Source organism: Lissotriton helveticus, chromosome 1_2 (assembly GCF_964261635.1).
Source record: "Lissotriton helveticus chromosome 1_2, aLisHel1.1, whole genome shotgun sequence".
In the NCBI taxonomy this organism is placed as follows: domain Eukaryota; kingdom Metazoa; phylum Chordata; class Amphibia; order Caudata; family Salamandridae; genus Lissotriton; species Lissotriton helveticus.
The window spans coordinates 257,495,525-257,515,238 of NC_136058.1; positions in this window are offsets into that span (position 1 = coordinate 257,495,525).

Below are 19,714 nucleotides of genomic sequence, written 5' to 3' on the forward strand. Positions count from 1 at the left end.
TCAGCCTCAGAGGGGCTAGTGCTTCCACCAGGGAAGACACCCAGAGATTAGCATTGCCTGGAGGGCGATATATCAAGATGCCCGACAAGGAAAATTGAGCATTGATCATAAGCTTAAAGAGGGCGGCTTCACATCCACGGAGAGGGAAAGCTTCAAGTTGGCAAGTGTACATTGATTTAAAAATTATAGGTATACCCCCCCCCCCCTTTGCCAGTGTCTCTGTCCTTTCTCATTATTACATAGGCATTCGGGATAGCAGCTGCAATATCTGGCCCAGAGGTCTCATGGAGCCAGGTCTCGGTTAAAAAGACAGCATCCGGATTCTCGTCGACAAGGAAGTCATGGATATTAAACTTATGCTTAGGGAGGGACCTGCAGTTGATGTTCCGTTGCGTCAACATAAGGACCCATTTGATCTACTGGCACTTCTACCTGTCTGTTACACCATCCTAGGCATCCCTATGCATAATCAGAATCTGCAAATGCATCAGCAGAATAATCAGACATTTGATATTGATTTCGTCTATCAAAAGTATTGGAGTAATTTGGTCCTTGTTCAACTGCCTCAAACCTGGGACCAGCTCCTGCACCTCCCATGTTTCCTGAATTCCCTGGGCATCCTCTCATACTACCCCTTCCCCGCTGGTACTGTTGACCTCGCAAAAGGGGGCACTCAGAACGCCAATGCCCAATCTATTTACAATAAGCACACTGATCAGGGGACAAATTTGCTCGAGGAAGAGGGGGCACTCCAGGTGTATACATTGCACGTCCGCCTCTTCCACCTCCCCTAAATGGTGGACCACATACTTGGACCAACATAACTCTTGTCTTTAATTCTTTAACCTTCTTATCCTCCCTGCCTTTTGCTTCTTGTTCCTGTCACTCGTAATATAGAGCCATGGTCAAAAGGGAAACTGGGGAAGACGTGGTCCAAGAACTCTCACTAGCATTTAAGCGACTAGCTATTTCCGGTAACATATTAGCGACAAAATTGTCAACAAACAAATGCTTACCCGTATCATCGGCCAATGACTGGCCGCTAAAATCATGGAATGTCTCCTCAAATCTTGAAAAGAAATCAGAAACTAACTCATCCTTTTTCTGTTTACAGGAAGCTAACATAGTCCAGTCTATTTTCTTACGGGGTATAAGAGTCTTCAACTTTGTCACAATAGCTTTAGGACGATCTAATATCTCCTGCTGAGGTTTCTGCGCAGGCTCCCTTTCCGCATCTATTTCTTCTAAATGTTCCCAGGTATCACCAAATGCCAAATTGTCATCTATTTTACTTATTGTTCTCCACATATCAGGGGGCAGAAAAGCCTAAAGAACATATCAATATCTGGCAAGGTCATAGTGCAGGAGCTGATGGCTTCTTCCACTCCCTCAAAGAAGGCGGTAGGATTTTTCAGGGGATCGGGCATAGCAGCTTTAAGAGCCATAACATCTGTTCTACTCCAAGGAGTGTAAACCCAATTATATATAAAATATCCCTTTGCATCATCCGAAATTTTATCATCACTTTTTCCCGCACCTTTCGGAGGAACATACAGGGGTGCAGCTTCACGCATTGGTCTCATAGACTCACTATTGTTGGGATCATTCGAAACCACCAGAATATCTGTCTTCTCTGTCTGGGGTTCTGTTGTCTCAATGCCTGCTTGCTGCCTTTGAGCTAATTCTTGTTCCTTTTGCATTTGTAATATATCATCCAAATAATTTAACCGCTCGTCTAATTGTGCCAGATATGTTTTTGAAATGGTAAGTCCCATCTCTTAACTGCCTATAATCTGTCTTCAAATCATTTGGGCCTGATTCGTCAGAGAAATGTTGCCAATTATATAATATCTCCCAAAAGAACTTTTCTAAAAAATATAACTGTTTTGCATTTTCCTAAGCCTGAACACTAGTTGTGAGGATCGTCGCTGTAGTCTTCTGACGAGATTCCTCTCTAGCACTGCCCTTCAATTTATCTTTATCTGCGCTAGACAGATTAGAGCGAGTCTGTCGCATGGATTGCTGATCCTTGTCCTTATCATCTGATGAGGAGATTTCCTCATCAGAAGCACCTTCCTCAGGGGCACTTGGAGCGAGAAATTTATACGGGGGTGATGGTCGTTCTAATAGGATGCAATCATCCTGGTGCGTATTAGGTAGTGGATAGACAGGGCGCCTAATAGGATACTGGCCATTTACCGCTAATCGATGTTCTCTATCTTCCTTTTCTATTCTTTCCTTCATTTCTTTGGTCTTTTAATTCCACTGCTTTTTGACATATCATCTTTCGCTGCTCTTTCTCTGCTATAGCTTCCGCTCTCTCCCGTACCTCATTATCCCACATACATACGCAATCAAACATATCCTGTCTACTTTTTCCTTTAAATAAACACTGCTCTACGTATTGAACCTTTTTAGAATCAAATGACCTATTCACTGGCCGTTGTAAATCAGACTCTTTTTTTGTGTATTTGTTCCACAATGAACCACACATTATGGGAGAAATACCGTATTTGATATACATCTCTTTACTTGTGGTCCCTTCCGGAGGAGCTGGCTGACTTTGCTCTAAAACTTTCTTGGTACCACAAGAGCAGCAACACCACTTACAGAGTGTGCTGAGAACAGGCATGTTTTTACAAGTATATGCAAAATATTACTACTCCAAACAAATATTCCAAAAGGAGAAAAATCTCCACATTATCTGCCTTCAGGCTTTGCAAAGAATGAATTCCAAACCAAAAAACCTAACCAAGCACATCAAGAGTGCCTCCTCAGCGACCTTACCAAACAAAAGTCTCCAACTCCCACCTGCCGATCTTTTGGTCGACCTAATGGTCACTGCAAAATATGCCAAAAAAAGCCCCATTCGAGACTGGCCACCACCTGGAGGGGAAACCGGAAAAGTCACATCGGCCTGCAAAGACAAAGGTCTCCTCATGCAGTGTGCATCCTCAGTAATATTTCGATTATACATCAAGACCACTCCTACGGATGGCTGTGTCTCCGATGGGGCCCCACGTGTCGGGCGCCAACTGTGGAAATGTACCCAAAAGTGAGCACACTGGTGCAGGGTCACCCTCTCATCCACAGGTTCCAAAGACTAACAAAAACAGATCGGCACTGGATTTCAAATAAAATAACAGGTCTATTAATCACTCATGAGTGGGACCCCATCCACACAACACTCTCAAGTGTTGCAGGATGACGTTCCCTGAACTCACATACCCTGAACAGTCAACAGATAACATCTGGGGAGAGGAGTTGGCCTAACGACTAGGGCGGTCGACCTCGAATCTGGGGAACCGGGTTCGAGTCTCGGCAATGACGCAGAACATCCTGTGATTCTGGGCGAATTACTTAATCTCCCTGTGCCTAACAAAAATGAATGTGCCCTCATGTAACACAACTGGTGCTATAAAAAGCGCTCTGATACCCGATACAGGGTCAAGTTCGAGCTATATAAAACAGGTGCACTGGCAGCTACATATCCCAGCACATACATTGCTTAGCCATGTCAGGAGGTCAACTAAAATAGATGACACAAGAAGAGTGAAAAGGCAAACAGCAGAGTATGAAAGAATTACGAGGGAAATGAAATGGACACCACAGTCAAAAATGACTGTAGCTTATGCTAAGTAAAATATTACATGTTTCCACATATCTCTACATATATAGATATATACACATATATATATATACATATTCCTCTCTCTCTATATAGATATATAGATATTTTCTGTCCGAATATGTTACCAACACTAACTGTCCCATATTAAACCTCAGCATTCTTTTAAAAGCCGCAGGAGTAGAACAATTTACTCCTGGCACGAGGTTAATGTCCTAAGCAAGATACAAAATTAAGCTATGTAAGATAAGTGACCCCTGACCCTGCTCGCAGGCCAGGTCACCACCCTGCTGCCAGACAGCCCCACCTGCAGCCCAGCCGCTACTGAGCTAAACGCATGTTCGAGCCCGCTGTGCCCCTCCGCCTCAGTTACCGCTCACTGGTTTGTTCTTCACTGTGCTGTGATTGTTTTTTTCCATTCCTTTCTGTACTGCTTTGTGCCTTAATTTCCCGTTTATTTCTTGTATCTTGGGTGCTATCCTCCGCTATTTCCTGCCCAGCGTGTCCTCCCCAATCCCCCCTCTTGTCTTCTTTATCCCTCCTTCCCGCCACTGCCCCCTGCGGCCACGCCTCCTCGCCGCCCCGCTCCCGCCGCCCAGCTGCTCCTCCCTCCCTCCCCACCTTAAATGGCGGCCGCGGTGCAGCCGTGCAGCAGACGAGCGCAGTGGGCGCGCCCCTGTCGCGGCGAAGGCATGCCAAAGGCAAACCTGTCTGCCCCCTTACATGCCTGGACCGCGCCCAGTGCCAGGAACCCAGGTCCCCACGTACTCCACAACGCCAGACTCTGATACAACGCCAACACCCTCCACGCTCTCGACACCGACCGAGACCACCGCTGCTTCCAGGCCGCCCCAAAACGCACCCACGGACCCTTCTCCTGCCACACCTGCAACTTCACCTGCGACAGAACCACCAAACCTCCAAGGACCGGTACCAACCACCTCCGATGCATACTCCTCAACACCCGCCCCGCACGCAAACACGCAGTTGAGCTCTGGGACATGCTCGACTCCTCCGCCCCAGATGTCGCCTTCCTGACCGAGACCTGGTGGAACGACTCCTCGGCACCGGACATCGCCATAGCCATCCCTGATGGCTAAAAGATCTCCCACAGAGCCCGCAACAACGGAATCGTCCACCCTCCAGGTCCACTCCCTCGCAGACGACTCCCTCAACGTCGCCAAACACCTCCACTTCCGGATACACTCCGATCTCAACACCACCCTCAGAGGAACACTCGTCTACAGCCCTCCTGGACCCCGGGCCCTGTTCAGGGACTACATCCTCCTCGGTGACCTGAATTTCCACCTGAAAAACAACAACAACGCCAACACCGCCACCCTGATCGACAACCTCGCCAACCTCGGCTTCAGACAACTCATCACAAAACCCACCCACGCCGCCGGCCACACGCTCGACCCCGTCTTCTCCACAAGCACCCACGTCACCTTCAACAACACCACCGAACTCCACTGGACCGACCACCGCTGCATCCACTTCACCTTCAAGAGACCAACCATGCACCACCGCACGCAACAGCTGCCTCGCCGCTGCTGGAGCAAAGTCACCGAAGACCAGCTGACCTCCACCCTCGCCCAGAACCCACCCACCAATCCCACCAACCCAGACACCGCCGCCCGTAACCTCAGTCAGTGGATCAACGACTGCGCCAACACTCTCGCCCCACTCAAGAAACCCTCCATCAACCACTCTAGCAAGAAAGCCGCCTGGTTCACTGAAGAACTCCAGACCTCAAAACGTACATGCCGGAAGCTGGAGAAGAAATGGCTCCATGACCGCACTCCAGACAGCCACGCAGCCCACAAGGACGCCATCCGCAGACATCACCACCTCATCAGAACAGTCAAGAGATCTTCCTTCAAAACCCGTCTTGACAACAACACACATGACAGCAAAGAGCTTTTTTTTTTTTATAAATCTTTTTATTAGTTTTAAAAAGGCAATAACAATAAGAACGTATCTGGTGCAATGCAATCAGGTAGATACAATTATCATATCGTTGAAAAATCAGGATAGTAGCGACATAAGACACAGGACACTTAGACTCAACACTCCTAGACAATCAGGATTATGAAATTAACGGGGTTTGCTCTCTCAAAGGCTGCTGCCCCTCGGTCCCGCCGCTCACAAAATCACTCTATACTGAGATCATGAACAGGATACATTACAGTCCTTGTATGCTTGTGGAGAAGTGTGGCTCACTGGTTAGAGGAGGCAGACCTGGAAGCAGAGGTCAGCCCAGGACCAGGGTTCAATTCCCGGCTCGGCGGGGTCTTGAGTCCTAAAATGTCCATGGACTCGACAATTCTCGCTCCGGTGCCTACTCGATTCACGGGTTCACACTCTGCGACTCTGGGCAATAGCTTGCTTAATCTCCACAACGGCCCCTCGCGGCGGGATGCCTGGCTTTCACCTTGTGGATACCCTGCCGGGGTTATCTCACAGGGGAATACCAGGACGGGTTCCCTAAGCAAGCGCTTAGAAACCGCTTGGTGATTTGCGCTATATAAATTCCTGTACATGCTGAAGATACCCAAATCTGACTAATGACGCTCGCATTATCACCGTAATACTGAAAAAATGGGTCAGGATAATTAAGAAAATAAGAAAAGAAAAGAAACAAAAACGCAAAGCGCGCAACACCCCACCCCCCACCCTGCACCCCTGCATGTAGCTTACGCCAAACCCCAACTATCAGTGTGCCTGTCGCCCCATCTAAACTATAATAACCCATAATAGGAAATGGAGGAGGGCCTTTGTACAGGCTCCCGGCCTCTCCCCTCCTGCTAACTCTGAGCCTCCCCCTAAGTAAGGATATTTAACTGTCACACAATCGAGCTAAGATCGGGGGATTCATTACTCGCCTACATCGCCTCCCGGTATCAACATTATGAAGTGAGTCCCACACAGCCACCACTCGAACAAATGTCTTGAAGGATAAGCCGTTCTCAGCCCTGGCCAGTTCGATCAGGCACATGAATGTTCTCCAACCAAAGAGTCGCCATCTTGAAGAGTGAAAAGACCAGAAGTGTCCACTTGGCTGAACACAGGAGCGAGCCGGAAACATCACGGCATATTCAAACACGTTATCACTGGGTCCCATCCGCGCCTTCAAGAACTCCCGACGTTGTTTCAAGTCACGTTTAACTGAGTTCGAAAAAAGCGAAAGGACCATCTTGTCAAACCACTCCTGAGTCCTCACATGAGCCCTCAGATGTACTTTACGGCACGATTTTCTCTCCATCAATGTCAATACTGAATATGCCAACACAACAGGGACTTCCGATACATAGCCATTCGCTGAATTGCAGATCAGAGTTTCACTCCTCTCTCGCTGTATAGGGTTGATGGCATCGATTAAACCAGTTGCTGTGGATGCCGCCACTCTCACGATGTCATGAAATTGAACATAAGCTGCTTTCATATGCCCCATCTCGAAAGTAACGGCATCCAATTTGCCTTCCAGAGCTTGGGCTCTCCGGTTCAGGAAAAGGTGAAGACCACTGACAGCCGCCATTAGAGCTGCAAGCGTGGGTTCAACCCTGGCCATTGCTGATTGTTCCCCCTCGTTGGTGACATTCTGGTCTGGTGTCTGAAACCCCTTAGTTAGGATATGTCGTCCCAAGATATCCGTGCGACTTTTCCTGGACCCCTTGGAGGGTTGGGTTCGAATCCTACGCAGGTCGATATTGGGTGTCATGTCATACATTTCCGCCATGGTCGGTCCCTCGGGCCCGTAGGGATAGACCCACTTGAGTTAAAGATGATGACACCTGCTCCAACCGCGTGCAGGATAGTCCGGAGCCGTCGTCAGGATGTGACCGCATCCGCCGGGTCACCTTTCCGATGATTTCCAGTCCGTTCACGGCACTGGTTCCGTCAATTAATACCCAACTTGCATCCATAGTGTCTCTGGGATGTTCCTTAGCAGCGCCAATCTGCTCGGATGTTCAATGCGAAGATCGGACAAAAACTTCACTTCCGTTCCGGTGGACCGGCTCCTCCCGAACTCCTATGGCTGATGTTATTCAACTAGGTGCCGGCTAGATTTCTACTCGAGGCCCCGGCTTCAGAGCTGATGTAGGCCGCAAACTTCAAGACGATGTTTCTCCGTTCTCGAAGCCGATGGAACTTTCGGGGTCTCACGGTGCAGCGTTTTTTTGATTTGTCCATGTGGTGATCCATGTTTCCTAGCCGAACAGGAGGGTCTGCTAGGCACTGGGACCCCCCATTTTTTAGCACACACGGTCAGGGGAGGCCCTTGAGGAGTTGCTTGCCAACCACATTTTGCATGAAGCCTGCATCTCAGAGGGTGAGTTAAGAACAGTCACATTTAAAGGCTCTGACCCCGGTACTATCCTGGACTATGTCTTTATGACTCCAGGTATATTACACAGGGCCGTGTTCTATAACGCCATAGTCTCAATCTATAGTGATCACAACCCGGTCATGCTCAAGCTAATCTGGGAAGACCACATGGGCTTTAAATCTCGGCCAGACATTCCGGGGTCTACCCTACGCCCTGTAGATCAAGGTAGAAGACTCAAATGGGCTAGAGTAGTGCCGGAGAATTTTTTGGCTGATCTATTTCCCACCATTGAGGGGCATATAACTACTTGCCAGGACCCCTGCGCTTCTTCCTTGGAGATCATGGGGGCATTTGAGCGCATTTGTGCCCAAGTCTCTGGAGCATTGCCGGTCAAGCCTCCTCAGATGGAGGATAAGAAATTCAGATGGTTTGACACAAAATGCTCCAAAGCCCATAAGGCGTTAATGATAGCCCTAAAAACTTCCCCAAGAGATAGGTTAGTGGTTGCCTCGTTGAGAAAAGAATATAAGGTAATTATCAACGAGAGGAAAAAGGATATAAAAAACTCGGCCTGGGAAAAACTAATGCAAACCGATGTACTTCACAATAGCTCCCAGTTTTGGGTCATAGTTAATCAACCCCTCTTTTCAGATGTGAACAGTACGGTTCTGGACTGTGTCGTTCCGGACGAAAAATGGATTAGCCACTTCAGCAAGGTATATGGTGACAATGAGCATGGCATCCCCAAAGAGCCATGGATGGCCTTGGAGTGCGCTCCCCTAACCTTTAATCAAGCTGAGGTAGAGAGAGCTATTTTGGAGACCTCCAAGAAGAAAGCCCCGGGGCCGGCCGGGGTCCCGGCTGACTTCTACAGGTACTCCCCTAAATTCTGGGCAGGGGTTATAACTAAAGTTTTTACAGCTGCAAACGAAAACATCTTCCCAAGTAGTTGGTCCACCTCAATCATCGTGCCCATTTTCAAAAAGGGCGATCGTAACGACCCAGGGTGTTGTCGGCCCATTTCCCTCTTAGACTCTGCAATCAAGATCTTAGGCAGAGTCTTGTTATTTAAACTTAGAGACAACATTGAGGGCTGTGGAGGCTTATCAAATATCCAGTACGGCTTCAGGGCAAGAAGAGGTACCCTGGATCAGTGCTCCAACCTCCACCTGTTGATATCCAAGTATACGGTTGCCAAGGAGAGGTCCTTGTTCTTGGCCTTCATGGACCTCTCCTCGGCATTCGACTTGGTGAACAGGTCAAAATTATGGGAAATCTTACTGGAGTGTGGGATTGATAAATCACTTGTGAATTTCATGGCTTCATTGCATCAGGACCTGTTTGCCACAGTGCGAGTTACGAAGGAAGGCAGGTGTACCAACCGTTTTAAATCAGAGAGAGGAGCCCGCCAGGGCTGCATCCTGGCACCCCTTCTCTTTACCATCTATATAAACGGTCTGGGTAAACACCTAGAGGCACTGGAGGGGGACGTTCCGCGTGTAGGAGAAGTTAACATTCCAGCTCTCCTATACGCGGACGACGCAGTCCTGATAGCACGTACTGGGTTGGGCCTTCAGCGATTATTGGCATCATTTGGTGTTTTCATGGACCATCTTGACTTAAAACTTAATGCGAAGAAGTCCCACACGATGGTGGTGCGCCGCCACAGAAATAGGGGTAAGCCCATATCATTTTTCTGCATGGGTGAGCCCGTGTCAAGGGTGACAGTTTTCCCTTATCTTGGGGGCTTCTTCAGCCCTTTTAGGATTTGCTAATAGGTTAGGGGCTAGACCCATGGAGGCACTTCTAAAAATGTATAACTCCAAGTGCATATCTATTGCTATGTATGGGTCTCCACTATGGGGATATGTTCCCCAGGACACAATACAAACAGTGGAAAACAAATTCCTGAGACGTCTTCTCTCTGTCCCACAGTCAACTCCTACCTTTTCCATTCATGGGGAGATGGGCCTAGATTACTTCACCGATAAAACTTAGATTGGCTCCACTTTTATTTTGGTTAAAGACGTGGTTAAATGATGAATTAACCCTCAATCATGCCATTTTACATGACGTTATGACCCTGGACCACGCAAAGAGAATAGCCTGGTTGGAGTACGTGAGACATATCTTCTCAGAGCTAGGGCGCCCGGAACCTTTTAACTCTCCTTCTTGTATCAAGAGGGAGGACATAAAATGGACTAAAGCAACTTTCATGGATAGGGCTAGATTGGCTCGGGAGGAGCAAGAATTAAACAAACCCACTGTGAGATCACATTATTTGTTGTTGAGTTCTCCTTCCCTTGAGCCTTATCTCAAAATCGTAACCAAGCCCTTCCATAGACATTTGTTGATAAAATTTAGATTTAATTTAATCCATTATTCTCTGGGCAGCTACCCGTCCTGGCGTAAACCTGAAGAGGGCCTTCCGTACAAATGTGACGACTTTTCCCACCAGGATACTATGCATTTTATCATGTTTTGCAGTTTATATGCGGGCGCTAGGAAAAAATATTTGGTGCCAATTTTAAGAGAGGCCGGCTTTGTTCAAGTTAGGCCAGCTCTAGTTTACTTAATGTCCCTGGGCAGTACCGCCATTATCTTTGGAGTAGCGAGCTTTTTGGTGGCGCCGCATAGAACAAAAACAATATTGGCGGCCCTGGGGGACCTAACCTAAGCACTTTTAAGCTGCATCTCAATTATCACTTATCTGTAATTGTTTTATGCGTTTTAGGGTTGTATGTAATGCTCTTGCCTGGTCGTTATAAATTTATGTATCCTGTAAATCTGTAAATTGTATTTTAATGTTTTTATGTCTTTTATGATTTTTAACAAATCGAATAAAGCGAAATTGACTGACTGACTATATTGATTTGTCTACACTGGAGCTTTGCATAGGCACAGGATATCTAGCAGGATATTGTCGCAGGATGAGGAGGTCTACGGAGCCGGGAGCCTAAGCGGCCATCTTGGTCGCCAGCTTGGCTCCTCAGCAAAGAGCTTTTTAACATAGTGAAGGAACTCTCCAACCCCAGCGCCAACACAAACGACATCCCGCCCTCGCAAGATCTGTGCGACTCACTGGCCAACTTCTTCCATCGCAAGATCGCTGACATCCACAACAGTTTCAACACGCCGTCCACCCCGACCGCGACAGCCCCCACCCCGGACGCCACCCACACCAGCCAGCTGACCTCCTGGTCCCATGTCAACGACGTCAAAACACGCAAGGTCATGAACTCCATCCACTGAGGATCTCCGCCAGACCCCTGCCCGCAACACGTTTTCAACAAAGCAGACGCAACCATCGCACCCCAACTACGGAAGGTCATCAACATCTCCTTCGACACAGCGACACACCCGGAAAGCTGGAAGCACGCCGAAATCAAAGCCCTCCTCAAGAAGCCCAAGGCAGACCCCAAGGACCTCAAGAACTTCCTGCCCATCTCCCTTCTCCCTTTTCCAGCAAAGGTCATCGAGAAAATCATCAACATACAGCTGAACCGCCACCTCGAGGACAACAACATCCTAGACCCATCCCAGTCCGGATTCAGATGAAACCACAGCACCGAGACAGCCTTTATCGCTGCCACAGATGACATCCGGCACCAACTAGACAACGGCAAAATTTCAGCCCTCATCCTCCTGGACCTGTCAGGCTCCTTCGTCATGGTCTGCCACCGCACACTAAGATCACGCCTCCAAGAAGCCGGAATCCAGAAAAGGGCCCTGGACTGGACCACGTCCTTCCTCTCCGGCAGAACCCAGAGAGTCCACCTCGGACCCTTCCGATCCGAAGCCACCAACATCATCTACGGCTTACCCCAGGGCTCATCCCTCAGCCTGACCCTGTTCAACGTCTACATGGCCCCCCTCGCGCAAGTGGCACACCAGCACGACCTGAGCATCATCTCCTACGCCAACGACACCCAGCTCATCCTCTCCCTCACCAAGGACCTGTACACTGCCAAAACCAACCTCCACGAGGGAATGAAGGCCGTCGCCGACTGGATGAGGAGCAGCCGTCTGAAGCTGAACTCAGACAAGATGGAGGTCCTCATCCTCAGACCCACCCCCTCTGCGTGGGCCGACTCCTGGTGGCCGACCACACTGGGAACAGCACCGACACCCACGGACCACGCACGCAACCTAGGATTCCTCCTCGACTCTTCCCTCTCCATGTTGAAGCAGGTCAACGCCATCTCCTCCTCCTGCTACAATACCCTCCGCATGCTTCGCAGGATCTACAAGTGGATCCTGACCGAAACCAGACCCAAGCCCTCGTCAGCAGCAGGCTGGACTACGGCAACGCACTCTACGCAGGAATCCCGGCAAAACACATACAACGGCTGCAACGCATCCAGAAGGCCTCCGCCCGCCTGATCCTCAACATCCCTCGACGCAGCCACATCACCCCCCACCTAAGAGACCTGCACTGGCTCCCCGTCAACAAGAGGATCACCTTCAAGCTCCTCACCTACGCACACAAAGCACTCCATAACACCGGACCAGCCTACCTGAACAACAGACTCACCTTCTACTCCCCCGCCCGCCAGCTCCGATCCGCCAGCCTCGCCCTTGTCTCCGTCCCGCGCATCCTACGAACAACCTCCAGCGGCAGATCCTTCTCCTTCCTCGCCGCCAAGACCTGGCACACCCTCCCCACCCATCTGCGGCAGACCCAAGACCTGCTCACTTTCAGGAGGCTCCTCAAGACCTGGCTCTTCGAGCAATAGCAGCACCCCCTCCCCATAGCGCCTTGAGACCCTCATGGGTAAGTGGCGCGCTTTACAAGTTCTTGATTGATTGATTGAAGTGAAAGGAACACGTCCCACACCTCCACGGCATCCTGTAAGACTTCTTCAATCCATTGCTCCTCGCACTCACCCCATACTTCCCTTGGATTCCCCACACCCATTGCTTCTCGATTCAGCCAGTTCTTCATTGAACCACTGTTTTTAATGCATTGCTTGGTCTGGTATGATTTGACCAAAGCAAGAATGCCAAGGGCAGCAGTAATAATAATATGTGATTAATTCAACTGTGATTAAGGGTCAGTTGAATCAGAAGGATTTAACTTCACTGTACATTTATTAACATACCTTTTTAGTCATGTTTTTAGATGCTACTCTGTGATTAGTTTGCATGCTTAAATTGACTCTTTTGCCCAGAAATTAAATCTAACACTTATAAGACAATACCGTTTCTTTATGCTTGTTGAGTGAGAGTTTATGTTATGGTTTCTCCAATTTTTTGCAGCATCCAATTGCTTGTTGACCAGAGAACAGAAAATCAAATCAAGCCAACAGAATAAAAAAATCAATGGGTTATTTCCTAAAACTGAGGGGCATATTATCAAGGGGGTTTATCTCCGCTTTTTTGGCTTTAAAATCCAAGAAAGCGGAGATAAAATTATCTCCCTATTACCTAGCTGTCGCTAACACCAGTTAGCGACGCTAGTAGGAGATAGCGACCATCTTGGGCCCCACTTTGCATGTCAGTGATATTTATCACTAATGACATGCAAAGTGGGCGTGCCAAGATGTTAGCGACTGGAAACAGTCGCTAACATCGCTATCTCCTATTACCAACTTTTGGAGATATTCGCGCTAAGCGCGAATATCTCCAAAAGCTAACACCTGCCCTGAGCAGTTCTTAGCCATGTTATCCAATGGGAGGTGGATAACATGGCTAAGAGCATTAGCTCTGTAATGCATGAATATCGCAGACTTTTCAGCGATATTCATGCATTGCGGGCGTTTTTATCGCATTTGCGATAAACCTTGGTAATACCAAGGTTTATCTGCGATAAATATCGCCGCTGCTCAGCGGTAAAATTTTGGGGCATATTATCAAGGGGGTTTATCTCTGCTTTTTTGGCTTTAACAGGCAAGAAAGCGGAGAAAAAATTATCTCTCTATTACCTAGCTGTCGCTAACACCAGTTAGCGACAGCTAGTAGGAGATAGCGACCATCTTGGGCCCCGCTTTGCATGTCAGTGAAATTTATCACTAATGACATGCAAAGTGGGCGTGCCAAGATGTTAGCGACTGGAAACAGTCGCTAACATCGCTATCTCCTATTACCAACTTTTAGAGATATTCGCGCTAAGCGCGAATATCTCCAAAAGCTAACATCTGCCCCTGAGCAGTTCTTAGCCATGTTATCCAATGGGAGGTGGATAACATGGCTAAGAGCATTAGCTCGGTAATGCATGAATATCGCTGACTTTTCAGCGATATTTATGCATTTCGGCCGATTTTTATCGCTTAGGAGATAAACCTTGATAATAGCAAGGTTCCTAAGCGATAAAAATCGCCGCAGGTCGGCGATAAAAATATTGCCGCTAAGCCAACATAGCGATAATTATCGCTAGTTGTTGGTAATATGCCCCTTTGTCTCTAACCAAGCAATAGCGATAATTATCGCTATTGCTTGGTAATATGCCCCTGAGTTCAGTTTTGAGAAGTTGAAAGAAGTTCAAGAGCCTTTAGGAGATGTTAAGATTAGGCAGACTTTTCCTGAGGTAAGCACCTCAGAAAAACAGTAATCAGAACCCTACGTTCGGTTATTAAAGTGTTGGTTACTAGGATGGTGTTTCAAACGAGAACCCTCTTGGAATTAAATTACATTTTTCAGAAGACAGCTTGTTACTCTTTGACCAGACGTCTCATGGGATGACCACTACCATAAATATTGGACTCCCTGCTTCATTTTACTGGATGAAGGGCCCTTACAGTGTGTGTTATTTTACATGTGTTTAATTTGGTTTAATGAATTGGAGATAGTACAGATCTAGGTTAAAGAAGTAGTAGAACACTTTGAAGAGTGCATTTTTGTTGTAGCGACAACATCTCAAAAACAAGGGGGTGTACGTAGGACACTATGGATTATGGGGTCCAATAAAATCCAGATTGCAGATACAAGAAAGTGATGGAAAGGCACATGGGAATGTAATTAGGCCTACCAGACAGCACAGTATGGGGCATATTATCAAGGACCAGTGTTAAAATTATCGCAGTTTTATCGGCAGAAAACTGCAGATAAAGCGGCGATAATGAGCTTGATAAGACGCCCTTGTTAATTCCCATAGAAGCCCATGTTCTGATGTTAACATGGGTTTCTATGGGAATTAGCAAGGGCGTATTATCAAGCCCATTATCGCCGTTTTATCGGCAGTTTCCTGCCGATAAAACGGTGATAATTTTAACACCAGTCCTTGATAATATGCCCCTACATTTTTTGTCACGCATCACACATTAAGCATTTACACTCATTTATTCATGTTTATCTTACAATTGATATATTTACAATTTGGATCCAATTGTGTTAGAAGAGTATAATTGTGTTTTTATTAAGAAGATTGCACTTATATACAGAAATAAAGAAATACTATCATAAGCCAAGTGTTACACTCTTTATTGCAGTGAATTATGTCTCTGGCTGCAAGTTTTATGTCTATTTAAATAGTTTAATTCAACAAAATAAAGATATTTCATTGTAAGCCAAATGTTACGACCTTAAGCTTGGTGTATTATGTCACTGGATATGTTTTATACGTCTGTTCAATAGTTTTATTCTGTGCTTTGTCAAACTTTATACCAAGTGCCAAAAACGTCAGCTAAACAAAATAACCATTACTCCAAATGCCTGAACTAAACTGATCATTCAATGTGTTTGATAAGCTGTTCCTGAAATACCGTAGAGTTTATTTTGTATATAAATGTCTCTCGATTTTGCCAAGAGCTGAGCACATCTCCTTCTTTGCCAGAATAATGGTCTGATGTCATTCTTTTTATGGCGCTTTGGTCTCTTGTCAGGCTGCAGAGGTTTCCTCCAGCAGGCAACCAAGAATGAACAGGAGTCCAGTTACAGGGCTTGGGAGGGCTCCTGTGCACAGAGCTATTTCACAGAGGGCTGGTGGCTTCTGGCAGGAAAGACCCAGCAGCAGATGCAGTCTGTCCACTTGTAATGCTTATTACAAACCACTGCAACTGAGGCCAAGCAGAGGCTTCAGGAGATGCACACTAGCAAGGCTGATACACGTTTCTTAAATCTAGAATTGCAAAGGTTTATATAATTAATAAAATTATGACTAACTCAGGAACTCATAAACAGTTCTAAGTGATTTACATTTTTAAATAACTGGAAAACAAACAGATAACCAATTAGGCATAGGAAGCCTTAAGAATGCATTTATTAAAAATGTGCTAATAATGCAAGTAACGCAAGCACGTAGAATGGAGATGACAGGGGCTGAGGCTTAGGGGTGGCCAAGGCAATAGGTGTGGGCTTTGTTGATTTTATCTCATGTTGTATTTGGTATGGAATGAATATTGTGAGGCATGGCAAGGGAGGGTAAGAGGCAAGTCGTCGGGGCAAGTACAGGGGAAATGGAGTTGGAGTTAAATGCTGACTCTGTGTGGACCATGTAACTCATCTCTTCCTTTCTCGTACTGTAGTTACTTTATGATAAGCCTTTTAGGCACTTATTTTTCCTACTGATTAACATTACTGCCTTAAATGTTTGGAAGCACAGGGCAGTGGCCTGGGCGGAGCATCAGTAATTCTAATTTCCATTTTGAACCATTCTATTTCGTATTGCTGCACGTAGTGATGGGGAAACAGGTGCCACGATTATAATGACATGTGATGCATTGTATTTCAATTTCGTTTTTGCTGGTAATGAAATTAATTCATTTAATTTGGGATCTGTAAATGTCCCTAAGATATGAAAGGAAAGGATCACTGAAATAATATCGACTACCAAAATATCGACTACCCAAAATAGCGAGGAAAAAATATCTACAACCAAAATATCGAGTTTGTATGTACAAACAGGTAAGTACAAAAATATCGAGTACAAAATATCGTTTACAAAAATATAGTTGTAAAAAATATCGACTTTAATAAAAACAATGTTTAATTACATTAATATAAAAAATGAATTACTAAAATATAATTAACAATACTTAAAATAACTTTTAATAATTAAATAGTTAATGAAAGTAAAAAAATAATATTTGTTAAATCATATTTCTTAAAACATATATATATATAGTAACAAAATTTAATTAAATAATAGCCAATATTATTAACGTACAAATACAAAAGAGTAAAAATTACTATTCCCACTGCAAAGAGTGCAACAGTGGATATATGACGTTACAACGCAACTTTTACAACGCACTACCATTACAACGTAAGTATTGGTAAGTATATAATATTTTTTTTAATTTAAATTATTTAAAATTATTTAAATATAATTTAATTTAATTTCATTTCATTAAAATAAATTAATGTAAATTTAATTTTACTTTATTTTTACACTGTACCCCTGTACCCCAAAAACCCAAAACTGACCCTGAACCCTAAAAAAACCCTTTACCCAAAAACCCCAAACTGACCCTGAACCCTAAAAATACCCCTTTACCCAAAAACTAAAAACTGACCCTGAACCCTAAAAATACCCCTTTACCCAAAAACTAAAAACTGACCCTGAACCCTAAAAATACCCCTTTACCCAAAAACTAAAAACTGACCCTGAACCCTAAAAATACCCCTTTACCCAAAAACTAAAAACTGACCCTGAACCCTAAAAATACCCCTTTAATTTAACATAATTAGCAATTAATCAATTAAATTAAATTAATTACCAATTATATTTTAAATAATTAACAAATATTATTTAATTACCAATTAATTAAATATTACTACCAATTAATACATTTACATATTTAATAAATAATAATTAAATTACTTCCCACCCTATTCCCCTATAAACCCACAACCCGCTACAGGAAATACATTATTTTAATTTACATAATTAGCAATTAATAAATTAAATTAAATTAATTACCAATTAAATTTTAAATAATTAACAAATATCTTTTAATTACCAATTAATTAAATATTACTACCAATTAATACATTTACATATTTAATAAATAATAATTAAATTACTTCCCACCCTATTCCCCTATAAACCCACAACCCGCTACAGGAAATACATTATTTTAATTTACATAATTAGCAATTAATAAATTAAATTAAATTACTTACCAATTAAATTTTAAATAATTAACATATATTATTTAATTACCAATTAATTAATTATTACTACCAAGTAATACATTTACATATTTAATTAATTATAATTAAATTACTTCCCACCCTATTCCCCTATAAACCCACAACCCGCTACAGAATAAAATTACACAATAATTTAAAAAAAATAATTAATTAAAAATAATTATAACATAAAATGACACTTTTCACACATATTATAACATAAAAACACTATAAATAATTACATATTATTTAAAAAACTATATTATTTACTATCTAGATTATATACTTGGATATTTTCACTTTCTATATTATTTACAGTCGATATTACTTCACTTACCTTAAAAACGATATTTTGGCTGTCGATATTCTGTCCTGTCGATATTTTCTCCAAACGATATTTAAAACTCGATATTCTGTCCAAACGATATTTTGGAGTCGATATTATGTCTGTGCACCGAAAGGAAAGTAACCCAAACTTTGAATTAACCTATAGGTTCATATACTCACCGCTCCTCCTGACCAAGCTTGGCAAGAAATACTTAGTTAAATAGCTTTCAGATCACTTAGAACAAACTGTGTGCTGGATATTGCTCATATACGATGTAGACCCAGCATGGATACTAATAAAGATTTAGGGCCAGATGTATCAAGCGTTTTACCGTTCGCAAACGGGCCAATTCGCAGAATTGGCCCGTTTGTGAACGGTAAAAAGCCTTTTAGGATGTATCATCTCAAAAGGCATTCGCAAAATAGGGACTCGCAAAAATTGAGATTCCCTATTTTGCAAAAGTCATTTAGGGAATCGCAATTTGCAACTCCTTAAATGCAATGCTGGAAGCAAAAATATTACGACCTGGCTTTAAGGAATAGCAAATTACCACCAACTGCAAGTTGGTGGTAATTTGCAAATTCCTAGAAAAATGCACTTTTTTGCATTTTTCTAGGAGCCAATGATGGACATACATGCCCTGCATGTATGTGCGCCACATGTGCACACATGCATATTTCAGGGGTGCAACAGGGTGTCCTTTTGGCCCCCTTGAACCCTTGAAATTGCATGCGCAATTTGCAAGTACCTATTGGGTACTCGCAAATTGCACATGCAATTCCCATTCATTCCTATGGGCCTCCAGGCCCATATAAATGAATGGGAAGCAATTCCTTATTTGCGATCAGCAAATAAGGAATGCGTAGGAAACGCAATTTTATTTGCAAAACCTACATACATTGCATTTTGCGAGCCCATAATAGGGAATCGGTAAAATTCGCTATTAAGGACTCGCAAAATACAATGTTGATACATCTGGCCAAAAGGGCCTTATTATGAGTTTGGCGGTCCTCCTGTCGGCACGCCACTGCCACACCAACAGGAGGACCGTCAAGCCCGTCAAGTAGCGGCCTGCAGGATTACAACTGTAATCCATAGCGGGTGGGCGGGGCTGCAGGCGTCTCAGAGCAGCGGCTGTATAAGGCTCATACAGCCAGCTGTACGTTCTTGCACTGTGTGGCATGCATGCCACACCACGCAGGAACTGGGGTGCAATTCCAGGGGGGCACAACCTTTGCCCTCCCCAAATGCACCCCGGGCCACAGGAGTGGCAGGTGGCCCTGTTATGGCCACTTTACTTGTCTCTTCACCACTCTTTTCAAGGCAGGGTCATCGCCATGAAATGGGCGGTGGACAG